The following is a 15,758-nucleotide window of genomic DNA, read 5'->3' as shown; positions in this document are numbered from 1 at the left end:
TAAAAAGTTCATTGATGTAAGAGTTACAGAAAATGAAAAAGGAAAAGCATGATGGGATGTTTGTAAAGAGAGACTGGGGGTAGAGTATATAAAAAATGAAATTAGGCAGGACTGTGAGACAGTAAAGGCTGACAGAGATAGGGCTGTGAGTCCTGACAAATGGCTGCGGGTTCAAACACAAGCCACTCTTAGGCCCTGCCTTCTGACGTCAATCAATCTAATTAGCCCGGCACATCATCTGGCCAGCCCCTCCAAGCAGCACAAGACAGACCTCTGGAAAGGTCAGCATGCCACAGCAGAGACAGAGCAGTGCTTAATCAGAGGTGAAATGGTTTCTTTTCCAAATTGATTCCAGTTCGGATCAGACAAGAGTGTCTTGTGTGGAGCCACTTAAGGGAAAGGCGGCGGGCGCTTTTAAGAGGGCTTTTAAAACAAGACATTAACAAATAAAAACTGTTCTGGTGACATCTGGACCAGGGCCCAAAGAGCAGCAGGCCATGTGAAAGATCTGTCTGTCTGTCTCTATCTTCATCTCTTTCTGCTCTCTTTCCCCCCTTTTCCTCTCTGTGTATCTCTTCAACTCCCGCTCCGCATGAGACACAGTACACATTTGGACGCGCACTCAAATGAACTGAGAAAATTCATGCAAAACTCTGCAGGAAACTTTGTCCCTCCATGTTGTAAAAAATTGCAAAATCTCTTTTATAATGTTGACACAAAGCAGTACGAAATAAATATTTTGTCTTCTCTCTCGCAAAGTAAACTAAGTGCCATTAACACTGGACCCCTGAGGCGTTACATCTTTTTACACCCCCTTTAAAACTCTTTTTACAACAGGCTTGTCACAGCCATGTATACATAGAGGGAAACATCTGAGCTCGCCCACACACACACACACACGCACGCACACACATCTGCACACTGCACATTCACCAACTCCCTTATGCTGAATGCATAATATATGTAATGAAATAATGTTTCCAGTGGGGATGGTTGTGGCTGGGGGATGGAGATGTGTAGTGAATATCAATGTGGCTCCCCCAGACTCCCTGGTTCAATTGGTGCGATGGTGGGGGGTAAATGAACATGTGGGAGTGAGAGAAGCTTTATCCCTTTGCCCAAAGCTACAGTGAGGAGTCCACACAGATAGAGGAGGGGGTTCTTCACCGGCCCACTCAGTCATTATGAACTTGAGCTTCACACAGTCCAACAGATGCTGTGTCCTCTGTTGTCCCTTACATCCCAAGCTGGTGCTAAATGGTTGAATTCAGTCCTACAGCTCCTCGTAATTGCCCCATGCCGACTGTACAATATGCTTTTCATCTAAAAAATCCATACGTGATGCTTTTGTAGACAAAAGCACAAGCCAGTGACAGAGATTAGACATATGGTGGACAGTCTTGCCATACCACAGTCACCAGGTACATGAGTTCAACCTGCTCTGAACCACAGCTTCTCCAGGAAATCTCAATGAAAATCAATGGGGAGACAAATTACATTTTCCCCGGTGCCTCACCTTGACTGACTCAAGTGAGCTCATCTGTTCCATCTTGTCAGAGCGGAGATGCTGTGTCTCTGTCAGCCGGCGCTTTGATGTTTTAAACATTACCATTAATAATGTTTTCAGCATCAAAATTAATTGCTTTGCTACCGTGTCCTGCTCTCTTCATCCTAAGCTGAAGCATGCATAAATCAAGACTAACTACCTTTGTCTTGAAATTTTGAGGTCAGGAATTTGGGATGAGACCAAACTTGAATGTGGCCAAGTAGAGTAAGCTCTGTTTGTGTGTCTCTCTCTCTGTGTGTTGCGACTGCGTTACATGAATCTAGTAGACGTACTGTTTGGAATACTTGTGTTGCTAATATGTTAGAGCATCCATCATGCGCTGTGTGTGGAGGAATATGTGAACATCTGTTGCGTAAAGTAGCACTGTGCAAAAGTATATGTGAGAGTTGGTGTAAGGACTGTAGGGGTTTTGGGTACTTTTCCATGACCTCCATTGCAGTCGCATGATGAAATTTGAGCAAAAGATGCTGCCTGGTCTAGAATGCATGAACTTTTGCCCAAATAACTGGAATGCCATTTAGACATGTCTCCCCTTTTTTTTTTTCTTTTTTTTTCTTTTTTTACGAGAAAATTTGAAATATTGGAGCTGTCACTGAGTTAGCTTTGGGACGTCGTTCATTACAGGATGTGGTGACTTTTGAATTAGTCTGGATTAGATGCTGGAGAAGAATTTTTGTGACTTCCAGATGTTCTGTTATCTATAATTCCCAGCTGTGTCCTGAGAGGTTAAATGAGCTGGAAAGTTTCTGTCCAACTTCTGCTATACCCATCAAACTCAGGGAAATGCAATTAGTGCCTTTTTGAGTTCACATCGCCTAGCAACTCCCTCCTAAATAAACAATAAAAAATTTTGCCTTCCTTTTTCATTTAGCCACACCTCTTATCTGCCAAGCACCTCCTCTTGAGTGGCTTTGGCCCTACCCAGTCTCTGGGGCCCCGCAATGTGAAGACAGGGTGAGGAATGTGTGAAGCATCCAAGGAAACATGAACTGCTATTTTCCCACAAGTATGAAAAAACACAGGCCATGGCTGTGGAATCTTTCTGACGCAATCAGCTAGTGGGATGGCTGCTGTACAGTGGGGATTTGGACAGGGGCTCAGGTCAGGGTGTTGTTAAAGCTGTAGTCTTAGGACTTAAAGATCTAAGCTGGACCTGGGTGGGTTAGAGAGCTGCTGACGAGGGCAAAACCTGACGAGCGAAACTGAATGGAAAGATAGCAGTAGCTGCCGGATGGTCCCATTTGGGAGCACTCGTGAGTTCCTGCCATTTCATTTTTTTAACAGGCATCTGAGGGGCAGCTTTTTAATTGTTTGTTGACCAAAGCATCATTAAAAAAACAGACAGCAGGGTGGCTTTTACAAAGATGTGAGAGGGAGCAGAGAGCTGAAACAGGAGAGAGGATCACTGAAGAGGCCCCGGGAGGCCCTCCTAGAAACCCAGATGATTACCACACCACCGCTGCCTCTGTAATTCTTCATACATTAAGACACACGGTTGAAAGGAATTCCCAAACACAAAAACAGAGCAAACTTCAATGAGTCTCTCTTTCTTTCCTGATCTAATTATCGCTGCCCCCATAATCGCTGTTATATTCATCATAGTGCTCAGTATTTATAGGGTCTGTTTTCATCATAGTAATAATGTCACTCTGGAATTCCCATGCAGAGAGAGAGAGCACGAGAACGGCAGAGAAACATACATCACAGAGTATATAGAGGAAGCAGCTGGAGATAGGGAGGGCTGGCTCTTGGATCCAGATATCATTTGATGTTAAGGAGGCCACAACAACAGGACTGCTCCTCTACCTCCCTGCAAATGCCGCCTTGTTTTGTCTGGACTTTCCCCTGCCTCTCCGCTGTGGAGTCTCTAGATGATCTGGGTTCAGCTCGGTCCTCACCTCTGATCCCAGTCTGGGTCCTGTAGCTGTCTCTGAGCCTGCCTCACTCTTGCAGGCCCCTTCAAGCTTTGGAAGCATGTACAGATTCATTCATCTTCCATTCTTTCTTTCACATTTGGCTTTTTAACAGCAGTTCTTTCTTTCTTTCTTTCTTTCTTTCTTTCTTTCTTTCTCTGCATCCAGCTTACTCTACTCTCCTGTTCCCTCTCTCATCTCTCCATCTCTCTCTGCCCCCTTCCCTGCACTCCCGTTTCAAGGGAGTCCACTGCCTCCTATTCTCTGCCCCCACAATGTTGCTCCCAGTATTTGGGTATATATTTAACACCCACATGTGAGGCCTGGTGAAAGTGCCTGGGGAATGGAAAGGAAAACAAGCATGCCCTCTCTCCCGGCCCTTTAGTGCTGGTCTGCTATAAATACCTCCGGGTGGCGCGCCAGTTCCAGCACCAGTGGCATGGGAACCTCTCTCCCTCCTCTGGTCCATTGCCCGGCCACTCGAGTCCAGTCTGGGAAGGCTTCAGCCAGCAGGCTGGCCTACAGGGAGGGTGGATGGGCGAGTGTGTGCGTGTTTGCAATGTGGGCTGCTTATGGCTGCGGTGGTCCTCCCGTGTGTTTTGTCTGCTTCTCTGAGGAGCATCCCGGTGTCTTCTCCCTTTCTCCCTCCCTGTCATCTCTGTTTCAAAAGACTTCATGTATACTGCATTTATGCTGTTTTGCCTTATGAAGATTGTATGAATATGTGCTTTTCAAACTGTTAAAAAAGAGATCCCCTTTTCTTCACTGCGGTGAAGCGTTTGTTATGTTACTCCCCCAAAAATTGATTTAGACTTTTCAAAGGTTTGTTCTTCACAGTGCTGTCTCCCTGTGTCGATGCACGACAGGCTCAGCTCATATTTTCAGAGTTTGAGGTAATAGTTTTAAACTGACAGACTAAACATCTCTCTCCCTGGCTGTTCCACTTCTACAGAGTAAATAGTTTTATGTGCGCAAACACACACACACACACACACACACACACACACACACACACACACACACACACACACACACACACACACACACACACACAACTGTGTGATTGACCTAGTCTAATGATTATTTCTCTTTGGTTTGTGGGGGTTCAGGAGAATTTGCTGTGTTGCAGGTTAAAATATATGGGTGTAGGGCCTCCTAGGACCCTGTCTTACCTTATGTTGGTTAGCCATTACAGTTTTGTACAGTCGATGCAAGACGGCTCCTTTCTGCTTTGCGTTAAGTTTTGGTGTCTTAGGCCAGTATGCTTTATCATATATATTCAGTGATCAACAAATATCGCCATGGATTTCTCCCAGTAGTTTGTGTCTGTTCCAGTGCTAGCTAATAAACAAAATACTTTACATCAAAGCTTTTTGTTTGGTCATCTAACATACTGAGTCTACAGATTAAATGTCTCTGTTGTTCCTTTCCCCCCCTCACACCTCTTAGCATTCTCCCTATGTCTCTTTTTCTCTCCCTCTCTCAATACTCTCCTTTCCTCTCTCCCACCCCTACTAGGCTCACTTGTTATTTTTTCGTACAAGGTCCTGTAATTAAGTTTGACATAAGCACAGGGATTAAATATGCGGTTGAGGAGGGAGAGAAAGGAGCTCTGTTACAATCTCAAGGCCAGCTGTAAAATGGAACCAGATTGCGACACTTGGAGTTGGAAAGTTTGGGAAAGGTGCCGAGACTGGAGCTGTGTTCTCCCAACAACGGGATCGCAGTCTTTCTCCGGCTTTACAGCGGCCAAAAGACTACCGAGTCTGCGGCCAAAAAAGCTAATATTAAAAAATCCTTAGGCAGAAGACTAACACACAGTCCGATCCAATGATAATTTCTTTTTCAGCTAACAGGCTGCCATCTCCTCCAGCTAAACATTAACTATTGTCTGTTCAACCAGACCCCAGCCAAAGTCTATGCTGCCAAAATAGTACTAGAAAGCAAAATACTACAGAGTTAACTGCACATTTACAGTCTATGAGCATGCATTGTTTGGTTTCACTCATTTGTCTGCCAGTTTATACTTCATTATCAAACTCAATAAACAAAAACGTTCTGATGAAAACCAGCTGGTCACTTTGAAACACAAGTCAAAGGCATAGTTTTTTAAAATATGTTTACAGGTAACCAAATAAATCTTACAAGTGAAGACAAAAAGAGCAATCACACCCACGACCTCCTACTGATGGTAAGAATGGAAAAGTGATTCTAACTCTGAAGCATAATGCAGCAGGAAAAACCATTTCACATGCTATCACTCAATCACTGACACCAAATATAGAAATATAGGCTAAGATCAGCCCCCAGTGCACCGAGCGTGTCGATAGGATTTTCCTCTGTTCTGAACTCTGAGAGGTCTCACATGGAACTTTGCATTCTTAAATAACTCTGGCAAAACGCTTTAATCTTAATGAGTCTGAACAGCAAATCTCTCATCTGCAGCAAAAAGGATTAGGAATGCAGCAAAAAAAAGACCGCCGTTCCACTTTGATGAATTGTGTTTAGAAAATCCCTGGGCATGAAGTTCCCCCAATGAACAAAGCGTTAGGCGAGAACGGATGCTTTTAAACAACACAACTTATCTGAGAAAAACAGAACATGCATTTAAGTGAAAATACAAAAGCAGAGCTGATTCGACTCCTCTGCAAATGATAAAAGTGACTAACTCGTTTTCCTCAATCCACTTAGCTACTTTTGGAATCAAACCTGGAGTAGCTTTGCACAAATTACGTGCATTGTGTTTTTCAGTGCTTCATCAGTGGTGTGTTTATTTCTTCCGCGCGATGCATTCACCCATTGTTAAACGTAAATACATGAATTCATAATTTTCTTTGCCTCTTGGAAGAAGCACTTGAAATGGGTGATGCGGTGATGAAGAAGGGAGTTGATGAACAGAGACGGTAAAGTGCTGAAAGTTGTTGCTTCCGAAACCACAAAAACTCTTCCTGTACAGTTTGCTGTGGGGTTTTCTCGCTGCTTAAAGACCAACTTTTATACCAAGTGTGAAATTTTAGTTAGTTAAGTATGCTATTATGCAGAGGTGTTTATTTGTATTTGATTAATACATTATTGATAATATGTTAATGCAATCCAAATCAAAGCAGTTCAGCGTTTACTTGATTAATTATTACTCTGTGGTGTAATTTCCCCAAACAGTCTCTCTGAGTGGTAAGGGTTAGAGCAGTAAGCCTCTGGCTAGTAAAGACTGCTCAAACTACAAAGAGCCTTACTGCACTGGGACTTGCTCTCGGTTCCCCCTTTCCAACCCCCCCACCCACCTCCCCAAATGCCCTGAGGCCTTCAGAAAACTACTCTGGCTGATTTTGCGCTGTATTTATTTTACCTTTCTTTCCAAATCAGCGCTCCCCTTTGTTTCCCGTAATGGACGTAAGAAAGAGATATTGCTGATGCAGGCCAGACATACAATCCATATTAATGAGAAAACACCATCACTCCAGATATATATCCTCCTGAAATAAATGAGCATATCACCAGGGTGTGATTTTTTAATATATATATTTATTTATTTTTTTCCTGCTCAGCACAAGTCTCTGTGTTGCAAAGACATCAATGTCTTGTGCGTGTAGAGGCGTGATAAATATTACCATGCACTTGACCTATATTGATCCCCCAGTAGGGTGTATACCCACTCCACCACGTTGAGCCTAAACATCTGGTCACCAGAGTGCTCCTTTGAATGACAGATAACATCTGGGAAGTCTGCTGCTATCACAGGAAACAATGTTCCTATCTCCCCCTCCCCGCCCCTCTATCTCTCTGCACTCTCTCCCCCCTGTCCCTCTTTCCCCATGTCCTGCTCATAAGCACATCCCTTTCATTGATTTCCCATTAACCCCTTCCAGACTGCGAGTATCTGCCCACCCAGACAAGCAGACACCAATGGATTGATTACCAACATAATGGCATCACTATGGCTGCCCATTCTCATCAGGCTGACCAGGCCGCTCCGGCCCATCTCCAACTGTCTGCCGCACTTCACCGTCTTCTTCTGGCTTTTCACTGTATCTTCCTCCCTTACTTCCTTTCTCTCTTCCTCCTCTCTTTACACGTTCCCCTCCTAATTTCCCTCTCTAACCTCTTGTCCTCATCATCCTCTGTCCTCTGTATCTTCTTCCTCCTCCTCCTTCTCCTCTCAGTTCCCTGTGAATATTCACCTGGCAACCGGCCTCAGGTCACACGTGTAGAAACGCCATCTGAGGCACGGCACTCAGTGTTCCCGTGTGCTTTCACAATACCGTGATAAAACATGAGTGCATGTATGTGCGTCTGTGCGTGTGTGCAGACATCTCACTCTATGAGCTTGCAGGTATGTGCTTATTAGTGTCATTGAGGACAGCAGCATGCAATTCACTTGGACACGTGGCTGAGATGAACTGTGGAATACACATTTAGTTTCATCAAACTAACAGTGCAACTTTAGCTTCAATTACTAAGAAAACAGACTAACTTTTAAAAAATACCCGCCGAAGCTATTACAACGTCTGAGGAAATTAAACTTGTTTCTGTGTGTGGGTGGCTGCATTGATGTGTGCATATGTTTAGATTTTTTTCTCCTTTTGTTGTTGAACAGACTGTGTGTTAAAATATATACTTACATGAAAGGATGCCATCGTATCTGTTTCACTATGCATTTCCTCCCTCACTTTGGCAACTGCTTTGGCGGCAGAGATAAAGTAAATGTGTATTTGTTAGGTTGTGTTTGTGAGCCACAACGGAGGCAAGTTAGAAAAAGCCCTTCATTTAAGCATGGCGTGCCTCCATCAGTCCTAGTCTCTGATGTACAAAGAGCCCAGAGGAAGGAGCTTCACAGCTGTTTGTAAACTATGAGAACAGGAAAGGTCAACAAAGTAATGCAGTGCGTTTTTTGTAACGCATTTTCATCTCTCTCTGTTCCATAGTGAGACAGCAGGGCTGCGCCCTGCCTCAGTAGTACTGGTGCATTTAAATTACTGTTCTTGCCTGGAGAATAATGGTGAAAGCATAACCCCATTGTATTCTTTGATAAACTCTGGAAAATGCATGGTATAAGCTGAGGAAGAGGCGCGGTTTAAGGGCACAATTGCCTTGCAAATCTACCATGGCAAAGTTTTTTTCTGAGAGAGAGAGAGGAAGAGAGTGGTGAGAAGAAGGGGAAATGTGGAAATGATGGTTGAGGGAGAAAGAAAAAGGGAGAGGGAGATGGAGGATCCAGCATGTGGGTAGAGTAGGGGGGTCTGTGTTGCAGGGACATGTGTTATCTCTGGGTGCAGAGGTCTTTGTTTGCAGGGCAGAGAGGTATAGATTTCCTCTCCATGTCAGCGCCTTTATTTAGGGCTCAGCACAGAGGGGACAATAGCAAACTAATCCACTACTGAATCAGGATTAATATTCAAGCTGCAAATATTAATTCACAGCCAAAAGGAGGAAATGCAGAATGTGTCAAAATGCTCAAACAAATAAAGAACAATAAAGCCCAAGATCCTTGACCAGAAATTCCATCCCGAGTCTTTCATATGAGTGCATTATTTTTACTGGGGACTACAGTCTCGTCTCAGCATTCTGTTTGATTTCTGTATTAATCTTCATAATGATTTTCTATAGAAGAGCGAGAGCTGGGGGAAGCTGAAGAGCTGCATGTTGTTTTTGGCTATTCTCCTCACTAAGCTCTGGATTTAAGATCTGGATTTGAATATTTATGATAGAAAATAATAGAGGTTATAAAAATAAGTCCCTGCAGAGCTGGGCTGTAAGTTATAGGGGTAAGCAATGCCTCCCACATCAAAGAAGCCTGAAGACGTTGGCCAGTTAGTCTGATGCCTGTAAAAGCCTATAGCTCCTCAGCCCAGCCCCAGCAAAGACGAGAGCGTTGAAGGGTGTTCATGAGCACCCAAAATTGTGCAAAAAGTTATTTAGTTCAATTTAGTTTTGTCTCAGCTCAGAACAAGAGAAAACAAATCTGCCATCAGGGTGAGATCGTTTGACTTGTTTCAAATATAGTTTCACTTGTTTTCAGATTGAAACAAGTGACAGTATTTGTAACTGACAGGTGGCTCACTCCTCTAGTTTCAACATCATATCACTTGACCCAAGAAAATGTTTTAAACATGCTGGTTTGCATTTGAAACAAGTGACACTGTGCCTTCCATTTGACAGCTTTTTCCCTCATTTTTCATAGAATACTTAGATGTTGAGATTCAATACCAGACTCGTGACAGTAATATTTTGGAGAGCTGTGGAAATGAAATGCTCCTTGCTGTTTTCCTCTTGAGCGTCTAACTGGCAGGGCAGAGCGACCTGTCCCGACAACATGAGGAGGTAACATTCAGGGGCCGAGCCTGACGGCGTTGTGTGAAAGATAAAATGTTTGATATGCACCCGTGATACTGTGCTAATAGTCCATTGCTGTCAAATCTGTTTAATGTAACAGGCCACATCATTTAAATTGAGGCGTTAACCGCTCTCAAGATGTTATTTTTGATTTATTCTCTCTCTCACGTCCGTGAAAAAGAAAGGAGGTAGAATAAAGTTTTTACACTGAATTAGTACTTTAGTATTGTCCAAACAAGCGAGCACGCACGTCCACAACACACCCCTTTCAGCACACATACACACACAAGCACAGTAATCCCACACTAGGGGGTAGAGGCCCTGTTGTATACCAGCCTGAAAAACCATTGTGATGTTCAAAGGGGCTTCACAGAGGCTCTCACCATTGATAAGGTCTAATGTGATGAGGGACTGTAAACTACATCTTTTATACATGGCAACATAATGTGAAAGGTCAGCTTATCTTAATCCTCAAATCTGCAGCATCCAGGCCCGTGGCCCCATTTCATGAAGTTAAAGAAATAATCTTAGAGTCCATTCTGAAGACGGCCCTTATTATCTTCTCTGTGAGGTCCAATCAGAAGATATCATTAGGGTGTACTACGAATGCACTGTAAGGAATGATTATTTCTCTTTTCTAATCGGCCCCAATCATATCATAGAATCAGCTGGACTGTGTGCTCATGGTGAGAAGCTTTATTATGTCCAGTGATTAATCATCAAGCACTGCCTTATCCCTCTTAGACACACAGCACACCACCGGCCTCGTTCACAGACAGAGAATGGAAAGCATCACCTTCATCAGCACGGTGCTTACCTGATTTTTCATACTCTTTAGTTCACCCTCACCATTGGCCTTGTACAGTAAAACGCTGTTGTGTGTCATCATCTCAAGGATATGAACACGGTTTTAGAGTCCAGGAGAAACAGCATTTCGTAGGTATCTTGCTTTCGTATCGTGATGTATTGCTGAGTGAAACAGGAAAGGCAGTTGGGATATTACGTTGGAAAAAGTTGATTTGAACATTGTCGTGACGACGTACTCTTGACAGGATAGCGGTATCCATCAGGGTGAGGGAGAGAGGGACAAAACCCATGGTACGCTCCATGTAGTTGCTGAAGCAGTCCACTGTAAAATCCTTGTGCACAGGTACAACTTTGCTCCAAGCTAATAGATTCACCAGCGGGCCCCTGGAACCAAAGTACAAGGTCTGAGGTTGGACGTCACACCGACGTACCATGCTTTTGCTAACTAGCGAATGATGATATTGGTGGCACATCATACAGTAGTTTGTTTAACAGAAAGAAAACATTGGATTTACATTAAAGAATCCAAAGAAATAGATATTTTGTATTTTATTTTGCCATTACCTACATTGTCAAATAGGTGCACAATATGACTGTTAGAAATGCATGTTTTGTAGAGGCAGTGTTGGGTGCCAGTGGTTATAAAGTGGCACACCTTTGTATTTAGCGTACATCTTTAGCCGTGCCTTACCTGGTTTGGCTTACCCTGGATTTGTATCCGTTAACTTCTTGATCTGTTACAGTCTGTTCCCTTCCGCGACTGCCAACAGAAGTTTCTTGTCAACTTAAAAAAGAAAGAAACAAGGTGTCCTTAAATTCCAAACAAATTGTGGAACGATTACACACACAGTTGTGGAGTGGAAGTCGCTTGCGTATTCTGCAAATTAATTCAGGTCAAAGAGGTTATTGTCTCAAGACCAAGTTTGGGCAATTTGTTACTTAGGAATCCTTTGTTCTCGACTGAAAGTGTGTCAAATGTAGACAGATTGTGAAATATTTATTCCTTGACTGCAGATCATATTAGAGTGTTATTGTTTGTTTCGTTTTGTATTCCACCCCTAATTTGCCAGTGGTACAGTTTCTCAGGAAGCCTAACAAACACACATCAACTTTAACAAAGGTAGACCCCATCCTGTAGCCTTAATTAGAAGGAAATTGTAAACAGACGCATGGCTTTCTTTTACGGATTATCCATACTTTATGACTGAATGTTTGAAGTTATGAGGGATTCTGAATCAGCACTGCTCGAGTGGTGCTCTTATAGGACGTTGTTGTCTTCAATTATTTTCAGTTATACTCCCGTCTGTAAGAGGCAGGGGATCATTTATTATTTAAAGATGCAATCGTTGCTGTTTATCTGGGATTTTTAAAACCGGGTTATCTTTTCGCGTAGTTTTTTTGATTAAAGGAACAAAGTGTAATAAAGTGCCGTTTCAAACAGATGCTTGTCTCTGCAGCGCGAGAGCTCATCTGCCATTATTGTGATTTAATATGAACGGTGCCAAGCAGCTGCCGAGAGACAAGATCTAACGAGCATCGGGGATGCTTTAGTATGTACATAAAGGGTCTCACACAGACACAAGCCGGTGCAAACACACACACACGCACACACACAAATACACATTTAGTTTCAGACTAACAATCACACATGTTTTTATCCATATGCTGTAACTAAGGGTGGTTGACAGAAAGACTCAGAGCCTGTGGTGGAAGAAGTCCTCATATCTTACACTCAAGTATGCGTAGAAATACTACAGTTACAAGAAAAAGTGCTGCATTTAAGATTTCACTTAAGTGAAAGTACTAAAGTTATGACTGGAAATGTACTAAAGTAAAAGTATTGTTAGGCAGGATGCTCTTTTCCAGAGAGTTATATTAATATTATTGGAATATTATTTCTGATGATTTAACTCTTCTGATCAGTGTTACAATTGTGGGGTGGAGAACATTTTAACAACTTTATATACTGTAAGTATAGTTTTATATATAAATATAGTTTCACAGTGATCACATGTTCTGTTTGCAAAATCTTACCCGTAAAGTAACTTGTAACTCAAGCTGTTCGATAAGTCTAGTGGGGTAAAAAGTAGAAAAATTCCTTCTGAAATGAAGCAAATTAGAAGTAGAAGTAGCATAAAATTGAAATAACTAAGTAAAGGTATCTACATTTTTTATTTAACTTTACTTTTTACTCCTCATTGCTAATTATTTTAGCTGGATTAATGAATTTTCTTTAAGTTGTTTGAAGTAAATAAAGAAAATATTAATCGATACCTTTTTTGTCTAACTTGACCATCTTGGGAGCAGACAACAAGAAACCAAACAGTTGAAAGCAACGTGAATAAAGGTACATGTTGAATTCACAACCACAGCTGATTGGTATCCTGTCTGTCTGTCGGTTTAGAAGACAGCAAGAAGCCTGCAGACCCTCTTAGAGTCGAGGTGCAGTACTGCAGTTGTTCGATACATCTTGCTACAACATCCTTTATTTCATCTCTCAATAAAATTGTCATGCACAGAGCCCCAAGTGCACACTAAGAATAGAACCTTTTTCCAGGTTTGGGCAGCAGTTGTAGTTCCAGTCCTGCTACTACATCTCTCTGTTCTTACACATATTGTTTTTTTAAACCCCAAAGCCCCACAACTCTTGTTGGGCCCCTCTTATGGTTACTAGTATCCACTCGCCCCACCATCACTCTTGTTACTTCCAATACTTAACTTTACACTGAAGCCTTTGCCCCTGAGACCCTAGTGTTGGGAGATTAGTCCAGCCTCAACTGAAGTAGACAAACTGCAATCAATACCTGATATAAGCAGTCCGCCGGGGTCAGGCGACCTTGCTGTATGGCACCCACGGCAACTCTAGTAAAGTCCTTATAAATTCTGGGTGACTGACCCCTGACGACCTGGGCAGATAAGGTCAGTCTGGCCACAGTGACCTGGAGCCAAGAGGCCAGTGTCCAGTCAGTCTGGCTGTCCTATAATGAAGTGGCCAGTATTGCCTTTCTGTCACTCAGCAATTACTGGGAGAGATATGGAGCCATAGATAGGTGCTGAATGCACAAGGAGGCAGTGGCCACAGAATTACATTCACGAGGCAAAGGACCGGTAAAGTGACATGTAAACTACTCTAATATGGACTGGTAATGACTGGGAGCAAGATGGATTGAAAGGAGTCTGACAACTTCAGTGGGACTGCATTATGTCTGCGCGTGCAGCCACGGGAAACACTACTGTAAAGCTCATGGCTGACAGCTGCTTTTTTATACTGATGATTTGCTGCAAGAATAGATTAACAGTCATGCAGTAAAAACACTTCACAGGACGCAGCATTCTTTACACTATACTTAAAAACATACTTCAGATATCTTTCACATGATATGATTAGTCTACTTATAGATTTATTTACATGTAAAAAAAAAAACGCTGTGAACATCGATCAATACTAAAGAGCTGATCGTATTAGGGATCATCCTAGATAATCAACCCACTGGGAGACACTGATAGATGTTGTCCCTGATGTATTAATGACACAGGTGTGTCTTGCAGACTGAGAAGTGACCAGATTAAAAGACAAACAGACTGACAGAGGTCATGCCTCCTGCACAAACAGAAGCCTGCGTACGTCACAGTGTTGCTCCCACGGCCTGTTGTGCTCCCCGACACAGGTCAGGGGCGAGGAAATCCCCGAAGCCATCCAGCTGCTGCCATCAGAGACTCTCGGCATTCTTCTGTCTGCTAACTATTTAGTTGTCAGTGATTTGGTTAAGTGGAATTGACTTTTATCTGCGGTGTGCTGTGGGGCTGCCACCGGCAATTCAGAATCCCCCTTCCTCAGCTCCTGTCTTAGCCCGGTGTCACATCCAGCACATTGCTATTGGCAGCTGAGCCAGGCCTAATCAATAGCCCAGGTCAGGGATGGCCCGCGGCTCTGCTGTGGGTGGGCTATTGATCCGACACACACACTCCCACAGGTCGCTCTGACAAAACCGGGAAGTCATGGCCTTGGACAGAGCGAGGAAGAGGGACGACAAATTAACAGCCATGCTCTCTGTCTGCTGTAACTGCTGATGAAACGCCGTCATAAAAATAATTAATTTATTGATTAGCAAGTAATGTAGTGTGTACTCGCATAAAAAGATCATTATTCAAATTGATATTTCAAAAATAAGCGATGTGATTCTGAAAGGCTGAGTTGAACCAAGAGAAACAGATAAAATAATTCAGTTGCACGCTCATCATAACCATACATAACCTCTGCCCCCGTCTGTCTGCCTCTCTTTTTTATTTCTTTCTCTTTGCCGCATGGACCCTTTGTTGTCATTCTTTCAGACCTGTGGCCAATGAGCAAGAGTTATTTTTGTTGCAGTTTTAAATGTTGCTCCCCGAGCTCCTTATCAGCACCACAATAAGAACTCTTGGGAACAATTAAACATGGGCTTTAACTCAAGTCTAACCACACAGAGGTAAAAATACTCGCATAGGGTTTCCAAATGGAAGTGGCTTCAAAAGAGCTATTCAGTTATCACAAACTGTCTGCCTCTCCCGCCTGTATTCCCTCCCTAAAATCTCTGTCGCTGTGGAACTATCGGAACATATGACAAGCATATTTACCCAGCTTCACAAACCAGGCCCATGTGGGATTCAAAGTCTTTTTTTTAAACATGTTTTTTTTTTTTCCTCATCGCTGTATTTGACAGTTGAATAAATATGTATTGTCTATGAGACTTTGTTGTCGTATACGGAAGATCCTCTGCAGAACAGGCAATTATATATGCTATTACAGGAATATGTCTTGTTCTGGTTGCGGGGAAATTAAGTTTCTCCGGAAGTCTTTTTACAATTCTCATTTTTAAAAGTCTTCGGTGGTATGAGAGGAGAAATTAGTCACAGCACTTGACTATTAAATGAAATCTTGAAATCATAAGAGGCTTTTCCTTCATACAAATAATTATATAGATTAATTTTTGTTGGCTCTAAAAACAGCTAATTAATTTTGAAGTCTTGATGGTATTATGCTGCTCTGGTTTGCCTCTCCTGAAAGACATTTATTATGTGCTCAGACTGCAGGGACGAGGTACACAACTTGTGGCTGCTCTGATGGGACTGCATCGGAACGCCTTCATTGCTGTCATGATTTC

General features: G+C 42.8%; 1 protein-coding gene across 8 annotated transcripts in view; it reads left to right on the top strand.

Moving 5' to 3' along the window:
• Window positions 1–15,758, top strand: part of zfhx3b (zinc finger homeobox 3b) — a 344,728-nt gene that overhangs the window by 174,795 nt on the left and 154,175 nt on the right. The gene's annotated exons all lie outside the window — the stretch shown is intronic.

The sequence above is a fragment of the Pagrus pagrus genome (assembly GCF_965226575.1).
Source record: "Pagrus pagrus genome assembly, chromosome: 1".
NCBI lineage: Eukaryota > Metazoa > Chordata > Actinopteri > Spariformes > Sparidae > Pagrus > Pagrus pagrus.
This window is presented reverse-complemented; position numbering and strand designations above follow the sequence as displayed.